This window comes from Rosa chinensis, chromosome 5 (genome assembly GCF_002994745.2).
Source record: "Rosa chinensis cultivar Old Blush chromosome 5, RchiOBHm-V2, whole genome shotgun sequence".
Lineage (NCBI taxonomy): Eukaryota > Viridiplantae > Streptophyta > Magnoliopsida > Rosales > Rosaceae > Rosa > Rosa chinensis.
In genome coordinates this window covers 85,480,944-85,499,224 of record NC_037092.1, presented here as the reverse complement: position 1 = coordinate 85,499,224, position 18,281 = coordinate 85,480,944, and the positions used below count along the sequence as shown (strand labels likewise).

The window sequence follows — 18,281 nt, the reverse complement described above, 5'->3', positions numbered from 1 at the left end:
ACTCCTCCTTCTGCTGTCGATGAGGCTAAGATGGTACTTCACGAACATCTGGGTCCTCAGGTATTGGAGACTGACATCCTCCCGCGAGTCTTGGAAGCTCTAAGGTATCTTCGCCAGGAGAAGGTTTTGACTCTGTGTCAATTTAGTGCTATCGACTCTCTGCTGAATGAACTTGATATGGCCCACCGACGTCAATCGGCCGTGAACACTCAGGCTCACGACGCTCAAGAGGCTTTGAATAGTGTCTCTCAAGAAATGGACATCTCCCGTGATATTTTAAATGAACGATCCATCCGCATGCGGGAACTACAAATCCAAAGGTCCAACTTCAAACTTCAGATCGAGGACCTCCAAGCCCATTTAGCCTTTGTTGAGAATGCGATTGTTGCAGAAGAAGCTCAACTCGATGAACCTTTGGCTGCTTCTGAAGAAATGGGCCGCAACCTGGCCCGTATCAGAGATCGGGCCACTCAGGCCGAAGCTAGTGCCATTACAGCGAAACGCCACGTGGAGGAACTTTGTTTGAAATTGAGCTTTGCAGGCCAAACTTTGTAGGCCCCCTCGAAAACCGTTCAGTCTCCTCACATGCTGCTAATCCTTCTTTTCCGAGATTTAAGGCATTAATCACTCGATTTACTGACATCGGTTTGACTCTTTAACCATCCATCCAAGGGTGGGGATTTTCCTGAAGTCCCTTTAAATAGTTGTATTTTGGGCAAGTAATACTCACAACAAATTTTCTGAAACATTCAAGAAATGGCCTTTCAGTCCTTGCTTCTCTTTCTCCTTCTTCACAAATCTTCCCCTCATGAAATGACCTTTAGCCTCTAAATTTTTAGGCTTTATGGCGTAATCTTAAGCCTAGATTAGGCCTTATGGCATAATCTTAGGCAACCCCTTGTTTCGGCCTTCTGAAATTCTGCAACAACAATGCCAGGCTTCAGATTGGTTTAGAAACGCGAGGGGGCTCCGAGTGTGGGATCCACGATCATGCGAGTCATCTTCATCATAATCCTTACACGCGGAGCAAATCGGGGAAGGGAGGGAAGCCAAATTGAGGTTCGTCTTTGCTCCTCTGTTTCCTTCCTTCTGGACCCGGCCTGTGTTGTGCCCTCCAGATGGAAGAGGCTTTGGTTCTCACCTCCTTCTCCCCCTTTCTCTTCTTGATACAATCTTGGAGGGATGAGAAGGGATGGACTCTTTGAAGGAATGGGTTCAAGCTACAAAATGGCTGTTCCTGTACTTCACGTCCAGCTAATGGTGATTACCAAGGCTAGAGGGGGTGCAGAGACTCAAGCTGATATTCGGTTCCTTCACTCTCTGCCCCTCCAGGAGATAATGGCGCGGCTCAACCCTGCGTTGGATTCCATAGCTGCTTCCAATTGAGGGGGCTTGGAGGCTCCATTTTCTTTTACAGGTGTCTCCCCTTCTGATGGATACTGGCGTTGGGCAAACCAATGTTGTATTCCTCTGCCGTTTCCATGTAAAGGGGGCACGGGGGCTCCGGTACTCCTCTTTTTTCTTCCCTGAAGTCTGCCCTCCTTGAGATAATGGCGCGGCTCAACCCGACGTTGGATTCCATAGCTGCTTCCACTTGAGAAAAGATTCAGAAGATATCTGAAGATTCCTGTTTTGTATTCTAGCCACTTTTGGCTTTGTAATGAATGTACTGCTTTTGGCCGCACAGCCACTTTATGAATACAATAATATTTTCTTATCCTGATATTCCAATATCCGTGAGAAGCCAATAATTGTGTCTCGCAAGGCCCCAAATATAGGCCCCCCTAGTTGCATATTGAAAATAATATGAACTTAAAATATGTTCGGCGTCAAATCGAGCCTCGCGACGAGGGTTTCGAGAAAATATGTATCTTTAGGATCCACTTGCTGGCTCCCAACTCAAAACTCTTAGCGCCAATAATTCCTTCTTTTCCGAGATTTAAGGCACTAATCATTCGTTGAAAAACCAAAGTCGTGAAAAAATAATCTCGTGAATAGAATAGTTGCCTCCTCGAAAACCGTACGGTTCCCTCACGCGCCAATAATTCCTTCTTTTCCGAAATTTAGGGCAACTTTAATCACGCTTTACTGAAACTTGACTCTTCTCTTTGACCGTCCATCCAAGAGCGGACATTTGGATGCCTATATCTTCCTCCATATTGTAAACCCAAATTTCCAATCCCAAAATCGTTTCATCAACATCAATCTTTCTTAATTACTTATCATCATCACTCTTTCATTCTCACATTCTCTTTAATCCATCATCAATGGAACCACAAAACCGGCATCCAACCGAGGATGGAGGAAGCAACAAAGCCGCCGAGAGTAGTCCTAACATGCACTGCAAGCAGAGTAATACCAGGTGGCTTCCTACTACAGATCAGATAAGAATCCTCAAGGAGCTTTACGATGACAAGGGAGTTAAGTCCCCCACTGTAGAGCAGGTTCAGAGGATCACTCTCCAGCTAAAATGGTACGGACAGATCGAGAACAAGAACGTCTTTTATTGGTTCCAGAATCAAAGGGCTCGGGAGAAGCTGAAAAAGAAGAATCTCACTTCGGATGTTCAAGTGCCCAAGCAAAGATCAGGGCTTGTTGGTGGATCCATTAATCTCAATTTTGGGTCAACTAGTTCTGCTGATGTTGGTGGATCCATCATGGAACAACGAGGAGAAGATCACCAGGAGGTTAAAACCCTTCCACTGTTTCCCATGCACAGTGAGGAAATGTTTGGCAACATGAAGACTACTTCCGACGGAGGTGGTGGTCACGGTGGTGGCTCTTACATTTCCCTTGAGCTCAGCCTTTCCTGCGAGGGCAAAGCTGGAAAAAGTTTCTGGAGCCGCTGACTCGGCTTAGTAGCTTCGCGAGTGTAGGGACACTTAGAATTGCCCCCGAAGAGTTGTATTTATGACTTTTTTTTTTTTTTTTTAATAAGTAGCTAAATTCAATAAGACAATGTGAATCAAGGTTTAGACATGCGGCCCAAGTATAGTCGCCTAGACACAAATTTTCTTTCAAATCCTTTGGGCAACCTTACTGAAATGGCCAAGTGGGGGAGAGTGAACAAGAGAGGCAGAATCCATTTTGGCATGAGCTACTCCCACATAGTGGTTTAGGCTCATTTGCAGGCACTTCTGGATTCAAGAACATGTCATGAACGTTGTCCCCTTTCTAGACACCATTTCACATAGGCTATACTCATTAAGATAAGAAATGTCATAAGTGTGAAGACAGTTTAACAAGTGTTAATAAAAGCCGCCCTTAACCTTAAGGGACCTGAACTAGGCACCAATAAGGAGTTTAGACCAATATTAACAAAAGAAACTTCGCCTATCCCGTTATGATTCACAAACCCTTACCAAATTCAACCTTTTTTTTTTTTTTTTTTAACTATGAAAATAAAGGTAAAAAACAATTGAAAACTGATAGGAAATTAACAAAAAAGCAAGGAGCTAGCAATGACACGTTTGGCTAACCTCTAGATGACCATGGGGGAGGCCATCTATGCTTCATTCCAAGCTCCGATGTATCAAAATTTGTACGGTAAAAATCCCTCCTGTGAGAGCTTGTAGGAAAAGAACAAAGATACTTCTCATCAAAAACTTGGGAAAAATTTGGCTCGTAGGAGGAGTAATCTTGCCCCCCAAGTATCTTTGTTGGTTGGCGAAACATGATCTTCAATTGTAATTTGGGAGATGACGGTGTCCCAAGATCGGCTTTGTCGCCAACAGTCGCCAACTTCTCTTGATCAAAGGGATGATCATGGGTCATATCTTGCCCCCCATGCATCTGATCAGTAGCCACATATTTGGCTTGATCAGTAGAGAAATCAGATATTTGCTCAGAGACAATTGTATTGTCAGAAGAACAATCTTGTTGATGACATTTTCCATGCACAGCCTCTGTGTAAGGCTGTGACTCACCAGTGAGACCCTTAGGTTGATTGCCACCTATAGCAAAGTTAGTCTCAGAAATGACCTCTTCGCGAGCAGGTTTTTGACATTCCAATTCGCCTTGCTGCGAATTAGCCAAGCTGGAACCTTCCTCGCGTAAGGTTGTGAACTCAGATGTGATGTTCGCGGCATGTTGAGTGGTCTGTTTGTTGCTGCTCAAGAAAGGCTTATGGAATTGTTCACTAGCTTCTCGAGCGTTCTGCTCAATTTGTAGGTCCCAATCGCGAAACCTCTGCTTTGTTTTTGAGATCAAACTGGCCTTGTCCCTGACTTGCTTTTCTTTATGCCTCTCGCTGTTGGCCATGATGATCGCGAGCTGTTCCTCAATGCTTGCCCCCTCTGGGATGGGAATAGGCATAAACTCATCATTAATGGTAGTATCGCCAGTGGTGGCAACATTGACCATCTATTCACTTTAGGAATTTCTTTTGGTAAAGATTTTCCCCTAGCATCTCAACGATGGCGAACAAATGCAAAAAGACTCTAGTGTAGTCCCACTGGGCGTGCCAAAATGTTTGTTTTGAAGCCCGGTGGTTGAATGTCTTCAAAAAAAAAATTCTAACCTTGTCCCACCGGGCGTGCCAAAATGTTGGTTTTCAAGCCCGGTGGTTGAATGTGCTTCAAGAGAAAAGCTTCTGATGTGGTCCCACCGGGCGTGCCAAAATGTTTGGCTCCAGTTTTGTAGTAGCTGGTCAACAGTCTCTTTTATGCGCGGGCGTGCCAGCACCGTTCGGGTGCGGTCGTCGGGGGTGTCCCTTGACCTGACTTCTGTGAGGACTTTGCTGTAGTTTCTTCTTGTTCACACAATCGATACTCAATATTGCAGATTGAGCAGAGCGAAATCACCGGGAAGTATTGAGATCTTGTTAAAGCGTGACTTTAGCTTGGCTGGGTTGCTAGGGCGTTACCCTTGCTTGGCTGGTTCTGTAACCGTTGTGGTCGCAGCACTACCGTCGGCTCCCGAGGAGACTAGGACCGAAGTATGTTGACAGAGGGTTTGGTGGCACTGAAAGTCGGCTTCTGAGAAGACTAGGACTAGGAGTGTGATCACCGTAAGAGAAAGAGAAGGAGAGGAGTTGCTCTAGAGAGAACTTAGATCATCTTAGAGATGTTGTTGTTGTGAATGTCTCTTGGTGTTGGTGTTTGGTTGTGGTACTACAATCGGCTCCCAAGGAGACTAGGATCGAAGCACTTTGACAAAGGGTTTGGTGGCACTAATAGTCGGCTCCTGAGGAGACTAGGACTTAGAGTGTGATCACCGATAAGAGAAAGAGAAGGAGAGGAGTTGCTCTTAGAGAGGTTGCTCTAGAGAGAACTTAGATCATCTTAGAGATGTTGTTGTTGTTGTGAATGTGTGTGTTAGAATGAGAGGAGAAGGTGTTTATATAGGGAAGAAAAAGAAGAGTGAAATGATGAGTGGAAGAAAATAATGAAAGTGGAGTATGAAAGTGATTTGTAAAATATGGAAAAGATAGAGAAATGATGAAATGAAAGCAAAGCATGAAGGTGCAGAAACATGGAAGTGATGATGATCTATTAAAGAGATTGTAGAAGAAAAATATATCCAAGAAAAAAGAGAAAAGCACCTAGCTTTCTTCATGTGGGTAGGAAACATGAACATGTGAATATTGAGCTGGTTTTAGGTCAGTCTCTGCCCCTTTATTCCTTCAATTATTTCTCCAACAAGAATTCAGTATAAGCCTTCAACTTCTTCATATGAAATTATCCACCATGAGTGTAGATTACTGTGGTAAAATTTCAGAATTTATTTCCATGTGGTTGGGCCGGAAATGCTGCTGGACCTCTTACAGGTCCAGTTTTCCAGTTTTGCTTCTGTAGAAAATTGGGCTGATTGTTTGAAGGCTTTCCACTCAAAAATATCTCTGGAACTCTTCATAAAAAATGATCCTTGGGATGTCTAGTATTAATTTGGAAAGTTTCAGCTCAGTTTGATTTCATTTGGTTAGTCTGCCGCCCCTCTTTCCTTGTTTAGCTCGGTTTCTCCTAGCCGAAGTAAGAAAATATGCTAAAGTTGACTTTTCATTTCCATGCTTCCATCATTTCCTTTTCTTACAGCTCGCATAATTCTCCATAGTAGGCTTTATTTAGCCTCTAAATAATATATTTCGAACTTGTCGACAATATATAGCTTGAGCCACTGACATTGGCTCAATTTTTCCAAGACGTGCCTTGTCAGGCCAAAATGCTCATTTTGGGTCCAAACACACAGAATAATAATAACACCAGATTTTCATCCTACACCTGGAAAGCTTTTAATTTCCATTTATTCGTTTTTCTCTCTATATACAAAAAGTGGATTACATTTCTACATTTCAATGAGGCGAACCCAATAAGAAAAGTTTGCTAACCTATATCAAAACACAATAGGAAACCGTAATGAATTTCACCAACAAATTTTGCCTCTATAAATCCTTTTAGAGTTTTAACCTGCTCCGAAAACCTTTTTCCAACCATCAGCTTACTGTAACTTAATTTTCATTTGGATCATATAAGATCTATGATGATATAAGATGTGCAAACAATACACAATTAAACTAAAACCATAACAATCATTATTATCTTAACTTGGAACAGAAAGTCATAAAATTGCACTCATTATTGTATAATTTTCATTCGCATGATTCATATATTTACTATTTCAGTCTGCCAAAAAAAATTCAGTTGGAAGCAAAACAGATATCCATGTCACAATGCAAGCAAAACAGATGTCAAAATATCTATGTTTTACAAAACGCAACCAGACTATCAATTAAAGAGCAGACATTAAAATTTCATTTAGGTCAAAACCAAATTTCAATACTAATAAACAAAAACAAAGCCTGAAACTTCCAATCTAATCCCTCCTCAAGCGATATAGACGAATCCAAAAAAAGGTATGAAACTGTAAAAGAGCCACCTTCATGTTCTTCTTTTGGTTTATCATTTTCAAAACCCAGTAACGATTTTGATGAATAGAAACGTGGGTTTTGACATAAATAATTAGACCAAACAAAAATGAGGTGCATGGAGCAATCAGGAAGGAACTCACCAAATACGAACCGTATATATCCTCTGCTTCAATCACCCGCCCTTGGGCAACAACTGACAAAGAATAAATGAAACAAATTAGAAATCATGGTAGAGCAATCCAAAACAAACCCAGACCCAGGTCCCTAATCTTTCCTCCTTGAAATCTTACATCAAATCCAGAATACAAAATCCGGCATATAAACTCTGTAAACCCAACCTGTCTTACTTGTTATCTGTTCAGAATCTTGCTCCACCAGTATTAACGATGAAGATCGATATATTCGTCCGATGCCAGCCTTCAATCGAACCTTCACGAACGCACTACAATATCAGGTGTTTTCTTTATTCAGTAAACTCTAAGAGCAAAACCGGCATTTCCAAAATCAACCACTGTTTTTATCTATTGCGTTCGTGGGCAACACAGTCATTTAACTGTATGAACAGTAGAATGAACAGTGCTTAGGAACAGTGTATGCGCTTTAGTATACTTAGAATAATATACCAAAACCGGCATTTCCAAAATCAATTTAAACCAATGCTATTAGGAAATATCAGTAATAACACAACATTCCATACCTGAATCAAGACGGAACAATGAACCAATATCAAAGAACAGAAACAGGAACAATGGCAAGAAAACAATCAAAATACTTTTTTGCATAGAACCTACAAAATGAAAGCAAAATAATCATCAATTTTCTACAACAAAGAAAAAGTTAAAAGATCAGAACCCATATTAGAAACAATTAAAAGAAGAAAAAAAAAAAAACAAAAAACAAAGGTGCTACGCTGTCACGGGCCGAACTTTGCAATGCGCAAAGCGGACCGTGCGGCACTTGCTAGCAAGCAAGTCAGCCAAGTGAGTACCTTGCCAGGAACAATGAAAGCCACACGATATTAAAATAGTGCTAGTGACAAGCAAGAACACAATTATATGAATGTTGGGGCAACCACGAAGAACAATGAATAATCGAAAGGAAAGATCAGAGAACAATCTCACGGGGCACAGATGATTGAATAATTCCTCTTTTATTGATGGTAAGACGGTAAGGGAGGCAAAAGTACATGTGCTTACCTATACTAGTTCCGTAGTCCAAACTATGCCGACTAGGAACCCCTCCCTATAGAGCATATCGGCCTTACATGAACCTGGCAGGAGGAAACATGAAAAAGGCCGAGGAGACTAATTGCTAAATAAAATAAATTACATAATTTGTAAATTACCAAAACATCCCTAGCACGCAAGCAAACCAACCAAAGGCTTAACTAATGACCCTAGACAAGGTTGCTTGCGGCATTACAAGTGCGGCCCCTAACATCCTCCCCCACTTAAGCTGTCGGCGCTCTCGACGACTGCCTTGATCTTGAAGTCTTCAATCTTCTGCTGGAACTTCTTCTTCAGGACTTCAGCGTTCTCCCAACTGGTTTCTTCATCTCCAAGACCCTTCCACTTGACCAGGAACTGCTGGCACGGCCGCCTTGACACTCGGGTCACTCTCTCTGCTAGGATCTCCTCCACTTCTTTCGGCTTTGGGGGTCTGATGTCGACGTGCTCTCGAACAGGCTGGTTGCGTACTTGATCTTCACGGTCTGGCTGGTGCGGCTTGAGGTTGCTGACATGGAAGACGGGGTGAACTCTCATCCAGGCGGGAATATCGACTTTGTAGGAGCATTTCCCCACTTTAGAAATGATGGGGAGTGGTCCTTCATACTTCCTGAATAGACGCTTGTCCCTGGAACGCAAGAACCTGAGTTGTTCTGGGAGCAGCTTGACAAGGACCATGTCCCCTGCTTGAAACTCCCTGGGCTTGCGGCCTTGATCTGCCCACTTCTTCATTCTCCCTGCCGCTTTCTCTAAGTAGGCTTGAGCGATTTCAACATTAGTCTTCCATTCTTTTGTGAAGTTGAAAGCACGCGGATTTGCTCCTTTGTAGACTTCTTGCACAGTATGAGGCAAGAGAGGCTGTTGGCCAGTGACAATTTCAAAAGCACTCTTGTTGGTGGATGAGCTCTTCTTCGAGTTGAAACAAAATTGTGCAACATCGAGCAATTGCGCCCAATTCTGTTGATTGGCATGAACAAAATGGCGCAAGTACTCCTCCAACATCCCGTTGAACCTTTCTGTTTGCCCATCAGTCTGTGGGTGATAACTTGAAGATATGTTGAGCTCAGACCCGAGCAACTTGAACAGCTCGGTCCAGAATGTTCCCGAGAACCTAGTGTCTCGATCGCTGACTATGTTCTGAGGCACACCCCAATACTTTACAACATGCTTGAAGAAGAGGCTTGCTGTGTCTTCCGCCGAACAATACTTTGGGGTTGGCACAAAGGTGGCATACTTTGAAAACCTGTCAACCACCACCAGGATGCCTGATAAGTCTCCCACCTTCGGGAGGTTGGTAATAAAGTCAAGGGAGACACTCTCCCATGGGCGAGTCGGAATAGACAGTGGTTCTAACAGCCCTGGAGTCTTTTGGCGCTCAATCTTGTCTTGCTGGCATGTTAGGCAAGTCTTGGTGTATTCTGTGACATCGTCTCGCATCTGGGGCCAGTAGTAACCTTGCTTGAGGAGTGCGTGGGTCCTCTGCCATCCAGGGTGACCTGCCCACAGGGTGTCGTGACACTCCCTCATGAGCATTCTTCGCAGTCCGTCAGCTCGCGGAACAAACACTCGTCCTCCTTTGGCCATCAATATGCCATCCTCTATCCAAAATCGACGGCTCTTCCCTTCCTTCACCATTTTCATGAGGGATTGCGCCACAGAATCCTTATCCAGACTCTCCTTGATACGCTGCTTGATGTCTGTGGCAACGATGCTGCTCGACAAAGCAGCCAACACCTTGAGGGTGGCAAGGTCAGCCTTGCGACTTAGAGCATCAGCAACTTGGTTTGTGTGCCCAGCCTTGTGTTCAAAATGGAAGTCAAACTCAGCGAGAAACTCTTGCCATCGGGCTTGCTTTGGAGTTAACTTTGGTTGGGTCAGAAAGTGGCTGACTGCAGAATTGTCTGTCTTCACAAGGAACTTTGACCCCAGCAAATAGTGTCGCCATGTCCTCAAACAGTGAATTACGGCTAGCAACTCCTTCTCCTGAGTCGCGTACCTCCTCTCAGCTTCCGAGAGTTTATGACTTTCATATGCAACAGGATGCCCCTGTTGCAGCAAAACTCCCCCTAAGGCGAAGTCAGAAGCATCTTTCTGGACTTCAAATGGCTGGTTCAGGTGGGGTAAGGCAAGGACCGGATCTTCCATCACGGCCTTCTTCAAATCTTGAAAGGCCTTCTCACAATTAGTACTCCAGTCCCATGTCACTCCCTTCTTCAAGCGTTCAGTTAAGGGGGTCGTCTTCTTTGAGTAGTTCTCAATGAAACGTCGGTAGTAATTAGCCAGCCCAAGAAAAGAACGTAGCTCTTTCACATTCTTGGGCTTTCTCCATATCCATCCTGATTTGACCCCTTTCAATAATGTGACCTAGAAACTTGATGGTCACTTGCGCGAAGGAGCACTTTTCGCGCTTGACATACAACTGATTGTCCCGCAACCGTTGGAACACCAACTTTAAGTGCTCTACGTGTTCTTCTAGGGTAGAGCTGTACACCACTATGTCATCCAGATAGACTACCACGAACTTATCTAAGTATTCGTGGAAGACTTGGTTCATCAAAGTGCAGAATGTGGCTGGCGCATTGGTCAATCCGAACGGCATCACCAGGAACTCAAAGGCGCCAGAGCGGGTGACGCACGTTGTCTTGGGTTCATCTCCTTCTGCAATACGAACTTGATAGTACCCCGAGCGGAGGTCTAACTTTGTGAAATACTTGGCACCACTGAGTTGGTCAAACAGATCTGCAATCAGAGGGATCAGGTACTTGTTGCGCACCATGACTTTGTTGAGAGCCCGATAGTCCACACACAGTCTCCAACTTCCATCATGCTTCTTTTGAAACAGCACGGGCGCACCAAAGGGGGCTTTAGATGGCCTAATGAATCCCGCCCTGAGCAGGTCTTCGAGCTGCTTTCGAAGTTCCGCCAGTTCTGGGGGAGCCATTCTGTAAGGTGCCTTTGCAGGTGGTTTGGCCCCCGGAAGCAGTTCGATCTCGTGGTCCACACTCCTCCTTGGAGGTAATTCTTTGGGAAGTTCAGGAGGCATCACATCTACGTAGCTCTCCAATACCTCTTCAATCTCCTTCGGAATCACTTCTCCTTTAGTCTCATCCCTTATCAGGGGAACTGCTACATAGGTAGGCTCATGTCGCTTCACGCCTTTCTTGAACTGGAGGGCGGACAAGAGACGGGGTTCACTTGGTTGTTCTATTCTTGCCGGAACCACACACGGCCTTTCTCCCATAATAAGTAAGTGTTGGGCACTAGGAATGGGAATAGCTTTGTTCGCCAATAAGAACTCCATCCCTAATATGACATCAAAGTCATCCATTTGGACAACTACGAGGTCGGTCTTCCCTTGCCAGTGACCCAACTTGAGTGATACCCCTTGAGATAGTCCAGTTGTAGGTGAGGCCTTAGAGTTCACAGCTTTCATGCGGCCAACATCCTTCTCCAACTTCAGCCCCAACCTCCGTGCTTCAGGTTCTGACACAGAGTTGTGAGTAGCGCCTGTGTCAACCATCACGCTCTTGGCTACTTTCCCATTAATACTACCATCTATGAACATCAAGCCTTTAGCCTGGGCCTTCTTAGGTGATTGTGGTCCCTTCTCCACCGCACCCAAGAATCTCAGAGCTCCCATGTGACTAGGTTCCTCCTCTGGCTCTTGCTGATCCTCCATTTCTTTTCTGTGAATATGAGCCTGTAGGGCAGAGAGGGCAGTCTTATGAGGGCATTCATTCACTCTATGTGGTCCTCTGCATAAGAAGCATGCTAGTGGCTTTGGAACATAGCCTGAGGGATTAAAAGGTTGAGGGGTGAAGACCCCTGTCGAAGCAACAGGCTTGGACGTTGCCGTGTCCCTCGCATTCACTGCTCTCCTGTCCCCTCCTCCTGAGTTGGAAAATTTGGACTCCGCTCCCCCACTTCTACCCGGTCCAGGCCTTATATTTCTGTTGACATTCACATTCGAAAATGGCTGAGTCTTCTTGGTAGAGTTCTCCTCGAATGTGTAGTCCGTCAACCTTTCAGCAGCAGCCTGTGCGGAGGCCAAATCTTGGACCCTTTGCCGCTGAAGTTCTGTCCTCGCCCATGGCTTTAAGCCTTCCAGGAAATAGAACAACCGATCCTTCTCTGACATGTCTGGGATGTCAAGCATGAGCACCGAGAACTTGTTTACAAAGTCTCGGATGTTGTTGGTGTGCTTGAGCTCCCTTAGTTGCCTTCTAGCAATGTACTCTACATTCTCGGGGAAGAATTGAGCTTTGAGCTCCTTCTTAAGATCCTCCCAAGTGTCAATGGTGCATACCCCTCTTTGTATGTCATTATACTTGGTCCTCCACCATAGTTTAGCATATCCTGACAAATACATTGTTGCCATGTTCACCTTCACCTCTTCCGAATCTGGCTTCACTGCTCGGAAGTATTGCTCCATATCAAATAAGTAATTCTCAAGCTCCTTGGCATCCCGCGCCCCTCCAAAAGCTTGAGGTTCTGGTATCTTTACCTTCATGTAGTCCGTCACAGGCTGGTTTCCCATCGCACGGATGGTCAGATTGAGCTTGGTATTCATCTCCACCAACTCGTTTCTGAAAGCATCAATGGTGGCTCGGACATCTTCCGCCATATTGTCCACGGTCACCTGGAGTGTGTCAAGGGCATCACTCATCGCCCCCATTTGCTCGTTCAGAACAGGAGTTTCTTCCTCATTTCTCTCCCCTCCGCTACCTCGAGCTTTACGTTTTTCAAGGGTCACAACTCGGTCCTTCAGGCTCTCCACCTCTACCATCCGCGCCGCCAACTCATCTAGGTCGACGCGGTCCAACACATTAGTGATATCAATCAACCTATCAGGCACTCCCGCAAGTTCTCCGAGTTGTTGGTCATACCAATCGAATCTTTGTTGGTTTGTCATCTTCCCTGTCATCGTAGTGAGCTTCTTGAGCCGAGTTGGCTCTGATACCAACTGTCACGGGCCGAACTTTGCAATGCGCAAAGTGGACCGTGCGGCACTTGCTAGCAAGCAAGTCAGCCAAGTGAGTACCTTGCAAGGAACAATGAAAGCCACACGATATTAAAATAGTGCTAGTGACAAGCAAGAACACAATTATATGAATGTTGGGGCAACCACGAAGAACAATGAATAATCGAAAGGAAAGATCAGAGAACAATTCCTCTTTTATTGATGGTAAGACGGTAAGGGAGGCAAAAGTACATGTGCTTACCTATACTAGTTCCGTAGTCCAAACTATGCCGACTAGGAACCCCTCCCTATAGAGCATATCGGCCTTACATGAACCTGGCAGGAGGAAACATGAAAAAGGCCGAGGAGACTAATTGCTAAATAAAATAAATTACATAATTTGTAAATTACCAAAACATCCCTAGCACGCAAGCAAACCAACCAAAGGCTTAACTAATGACCCTGGACAAGGTTGCTTGCGGCATTACAAGTGCGGCCCCTAGCACATAGGCAAGCTATGTCTTCATAATTGCAAAGCTACCAAGTTACCACTTTGTTCTTTGTTCTTCCCAATTGACTTCAGCTTTTGACAGAAAGGTAGGCAAGCAATGTTTTCATAATTGCATCTATCTATAATTACTTATCACATCCAACATCAAGAGTCATAACTAAAAACACGTACGTCAAAATCATTTAACCAAACAGTCATGATTAGTATCAGGGGACATCATTGGTTTGATGTTAGTGATCAATGAAGGATCAGTGAGGCTTAGGCAAGGAAGAGGAGGTTTAATAATGAAATCAAGACCAAAATGCGAAGACTGTGAGAATGAAGCAAAAAAAGGAATCAATTTCCGTCAGTAAAACTAATCCACCTCTCAATCACAAATGAGCCAAATCCAATAACTATGTGAACGAAATTTGACAGATTCTGAAAAAATTAACAACATTCAATAGCAACCAATGTAATAAAAAAATCAAGAGCAAATTGTAAAAATTTGAGAAACGAAATCCATCGAATCCAATCAACCACATACCGTGCAACCCACATATTAACTGAAAGCCAAAATTCAGAAATGATCTAAAATAACCGAAATCCCAAACTGAAGAACAAACAATAACCCTAAAACATCAAAACCCATATTATCTATTGAAAACCAACCACAACAAAAACTCTAATGAAAACCAAAAAAAAACTCCAACAGAAACACACGAAGATTAGATCAAAGAGCCTGACCTGGTCAACCTTGACGAAATCCTGATGGGCCTCCTCTCTGGTTCTCTTTCGCTGTCTCTCCGTCTCCGTCTCTCTCTATATCTGGATCTAATTTCTCTCTCTCTATCAAACACAGAACACAAAAACAACCTCAGGGGTTTCTTCACGCTGCGTGCCTCAGACTTTACAAAGACTACAAATTATGGAAAATCAAAAGTTATTTAGAGATAAAACAAAATTAGTTCTAACATCAGAAATTCCCAACATTGTCTTTAGTCACAAATTCGCATAAAACAGAAATTGTTCTCTCTGTTGTTTTAAATAAAGCTGACAGCCAATTTTCACTTATACTATTTAAGATTACTCTTAATGCGTTAGCTGTTTGAAGATCACATCTTATTGATCCCCACTTACTCAGAATCCACTATTAAATATCGTTCAGAGCACGATAATTACGAAACCAAACCCAAAACCTCTCTAAGAAAACCAAGCTCCAACAACTCACTTTCAAAAAAAGAGGGAAAAAAAAAACACTCACCACCAAAAGACTAATCAAACTTGTTAAGAACACTGAACAAAGAAAACAACAAAGAAAAGTTACCTCAAGCAAAAACTTCAAAATCAACAGACCAACAAAAAAAAAATCAAACAAAAACAGATAGCAGCAGCACACATTCCAATTTCACACCAGCACTTCAAGTATAATCATATCAAATCAAGGAAGACATACAAAAATTCATCCAATCAAGGAAGCCACTATCTAATGTCTGAGAAATAAAATTAAAAAAAATAGAAAGAAATATAATCCAATGAAAATACCCATTGCAATTGAACAGCCTTAATTTAACAAACTTCCATAACGATACAGAACAAAACAACTCAACTCAACTCAACAACCTAATGTCTCTTTTCAACCAACACATAGAAATCCAGAAAGAAAAGGGGTGTAAAACGATGAATTGCAAGCAAGAGCCACTACTCTACCAAGCACCCACGGATCAAACAAACCAAACACAAAACCCAATTTCACAATCGAGGATCAAACAAACCGAACAGAAAACCCAATTTCACCAAAAAAAAAAAACCAATGGAAAAACCCAGAAATCCGAAACCCGCAATTCCCATCCAAAGACCACAACTTTAATAAACAGTGTTGAGGAACAGTTGAATGAACAGTTGCTAGAATACCTTTGGTAATTAATAATCTATCAATATTTCATTTCTATTTCAATTTCAGCTATACTGATGTTATGAAGTACAAATGTGGAAACAGATTATCAATTGAATCTAATTATTACAACAATACTGGAAAAAAAAGAGGACCAATCAGCATAATACAAACATTTTATAATGAAAAATGTTTGTGTACAGAGACTATTGCAAGCAATTGTGAAATAAATCTGATTTAATTGTTCATGTAATCTCAGAATTACTCATACATTAGATTTCTTACCAAACTTAGGCTAAAGAGGATATAACAAAATAATAATTGATAAAAGTTTTTAAGTTACCAAAATTGATAAAATCATTTCATTGAAAATTGCTCATATCTGCAATCCGTACTATCCAAACCAAACTCAAATGTATAACAATCATTCATTCTTTGAATTAGTTTCACTCTAGATATATACGATCACTATAGTTACAATTGACTATCTGTCTGATATATATAAGACACTTTGTTCAAATGTCAACCACTTTATCATACTATCACTTTCTTTAGAATGCATATCCTACCATTCTGCCTGGCCGGGTTCATCCTTTATCTTGCAAACCAACAAAGCAGCCAAAAATTTAATCTCTAAAAGTATATTTCATATGTATGTCGAACTAACAACTCAAATGAAGAAGTCTATAGTTAGATGCCTTAAAAATTCGACATCAGCAATTCACATATCAAACAAACAAACAATAACAAACAAACAAACACCGTTATCACCCAAGCCATAAACAATGAAGCAAAAACCAAACCCTTATTCTCAAATTCCACAATCAAAAATCAAACAAACCAAACCCAAAACCTAATTTCACCAAAAACCCAGAAATCCAAAACCCCCAATTTCCATCCAAACACCACAATAACCAAGCCCAGAAGAATGGAATCAAGACAATATCCCGGAAATTTGAAACCCACAATTTCGCAGAAATCAGACCTGAGAATTAGATGACAGAATGACCCAAGCTTGAAATTATAGGATTCAATTGACTTCACTGGGCGACGACTCTATGTTTTACGGATTTGCCTCCGATGTCCCTCTCTCTCTCTCTTTATCTCTCGCTGGCTCGCTCTCTCTCTCTCTCTCTCTCTCTCTCTCGTTCTTGATAACTGAAGATGATGACTAAATCTAGATCGATCACTCTTTTTTTCCTCTCACAGTATAAAGATAGAGAGAGACGACACAAGCTGTATGGTGGTTCACCTTGTTGCATGAGGTGAGACTACGTTGTAACAGCATGACCCAAATCTCTGGCGATGGTACCAATACACAGATAGAGAAAGCTAGATTGCGTTGCACTGTACCATACAAATCAAAATTTGAATCTCAGCTATAAAGAACGGGATTCGTCTCTAATTGTTGGGTGTGCAACCGTGCAAGAGAAGAGGGGGAGAGAGAGAGAGAGAGTTAGAACTTAGAAGTATGGGTTTCGGCTACGCATCAGTGAGAGGAGAGAGACGAGATTGAGTTCCCTCCCTCAAGCGAGAGAAAGCTTCTTCTCCTTGTCTCTATCCCTCCTTTCTCCATTTCTTTCATATCAGAACGCATCATCATCTTTGACAATTATTTGATCCAAATAGCCAAGTCCAATGTGTTCATCGAGTTTGGCCATTGGCAACATTCATTCAGCATGCTTCTTTTGAATTTGTCAAATAACAATCTCTTTCTTTACTCTCTCTTTCATATCAGAACACATCATCATCTTTGACAATTATTTGATCCAAATAGCCAAGTCCAATGTGTTCATCGAGTTTGGCCATTGGCAGCATTCATTCAGCATGCTTCTTTTGAATTTGTCAAATAACAATCTCTTTCTTTACTCTTTTTTTTCCCGGTTAGAGCCCATTGCTCTCATTAAGGCCACCGAGCACACCCTGTACTAAGCGGATTCCCGATTGGGTTTTGGGTCTTTCACCCTAGGGAGGTACAATCCCTACTTAATTATCCGCTCGAATCCACGAGCCCCAATCGGGTTTAGGGTCTTTCACCCAAGGGAACTCGATCCCTCCTTAATTATATCCCGGGCCTAACTGGACCAAGTTCATTTATCAATTGAATTGTGATTTCATTTTCAGATGATATCATATCATACGCACAAGATCGAACCATTCTTCTTTAGTTCCTTTTAGTAGAATAATTTTAAAAAAAAAAAAAATCAAACTCATTTATAGCCATGAACCGGTTATATGTAGAGATACATAAACAGAAATAACAACTGATTTAACTGAGATCAAGTCATACCTGCAGATATATTTCAGCCCAAGCAAGGTAGCTATGTCTATAAGTAATCTTCAAGAAACTAAACAAAAACATACATGCCACCGTATAACATTTACATCAAACTGATTAATTGAAAGGAGCAACATACCTGGTATGTCCCTGGATTTCGGAGATCAGCGCGTTGCTCCCAGCCTTCCACCAACCAACTGACCCAATACATTTACACATCCATATGTATACAGAAATAATACATTGGTATAATTAACTATAGAAACAAACAAAATTGACGGTATCCTATACTTTTAAATCACAACCTTTACAATTAAACAGAGTAGAAAAATAGACAATACATCCTTGTTTATTTATTCATTGTTCTTTTGATATGCTAGGGAATCAATTACTTCTGCAAACAACTCAACAAAAGGGTCAGTGGTCTGCAAACTACTGTAAATACAATCCAGTAATAGATGTGAAGAACCTAAATAATAATACTGACAACTGTAAAACAGACCATAGAAACAAGGAAAATACTTCAGTACATTAATGTACCGATACATTAAGTAGACTAGGTTCAATA

At 42.3% G+C, this 18,281-nt stretch overlaps 1 protein-coding gene across 1 annotated transcript in view; it reads right to left on the bottom strand.

Moving 5' to 3' along the window:
* The window catches only part of LOC112164813, a 33,370-nt gene extending 16,812 nt beyond the window's left edge, over positions 1–16,558 (bottom strand). Inside the window, exons 1-5 of the mRNA XM_040506040.1 lie at positions 16,421–16,558; positions 14,289–14,460; positions 7,563–7,652; positions 7,213–7,307; positions 7,006–7,058 (exon numbers count right to left, since the gene is read on the bottom strand). The gene's annotated coding sequence lies outside the window, so the exon portion shown is untranslated. The remainder of the gene's footprint in view (positions 1–7,005; positions 7,059–7,212; positions 7,308–7,562; positions 7,653–14,288; positions 14,461–16,420) is intronic.
* Between the last annotated feature and the right edge of the window lie 1,723 nt (positions 16,559–18,281).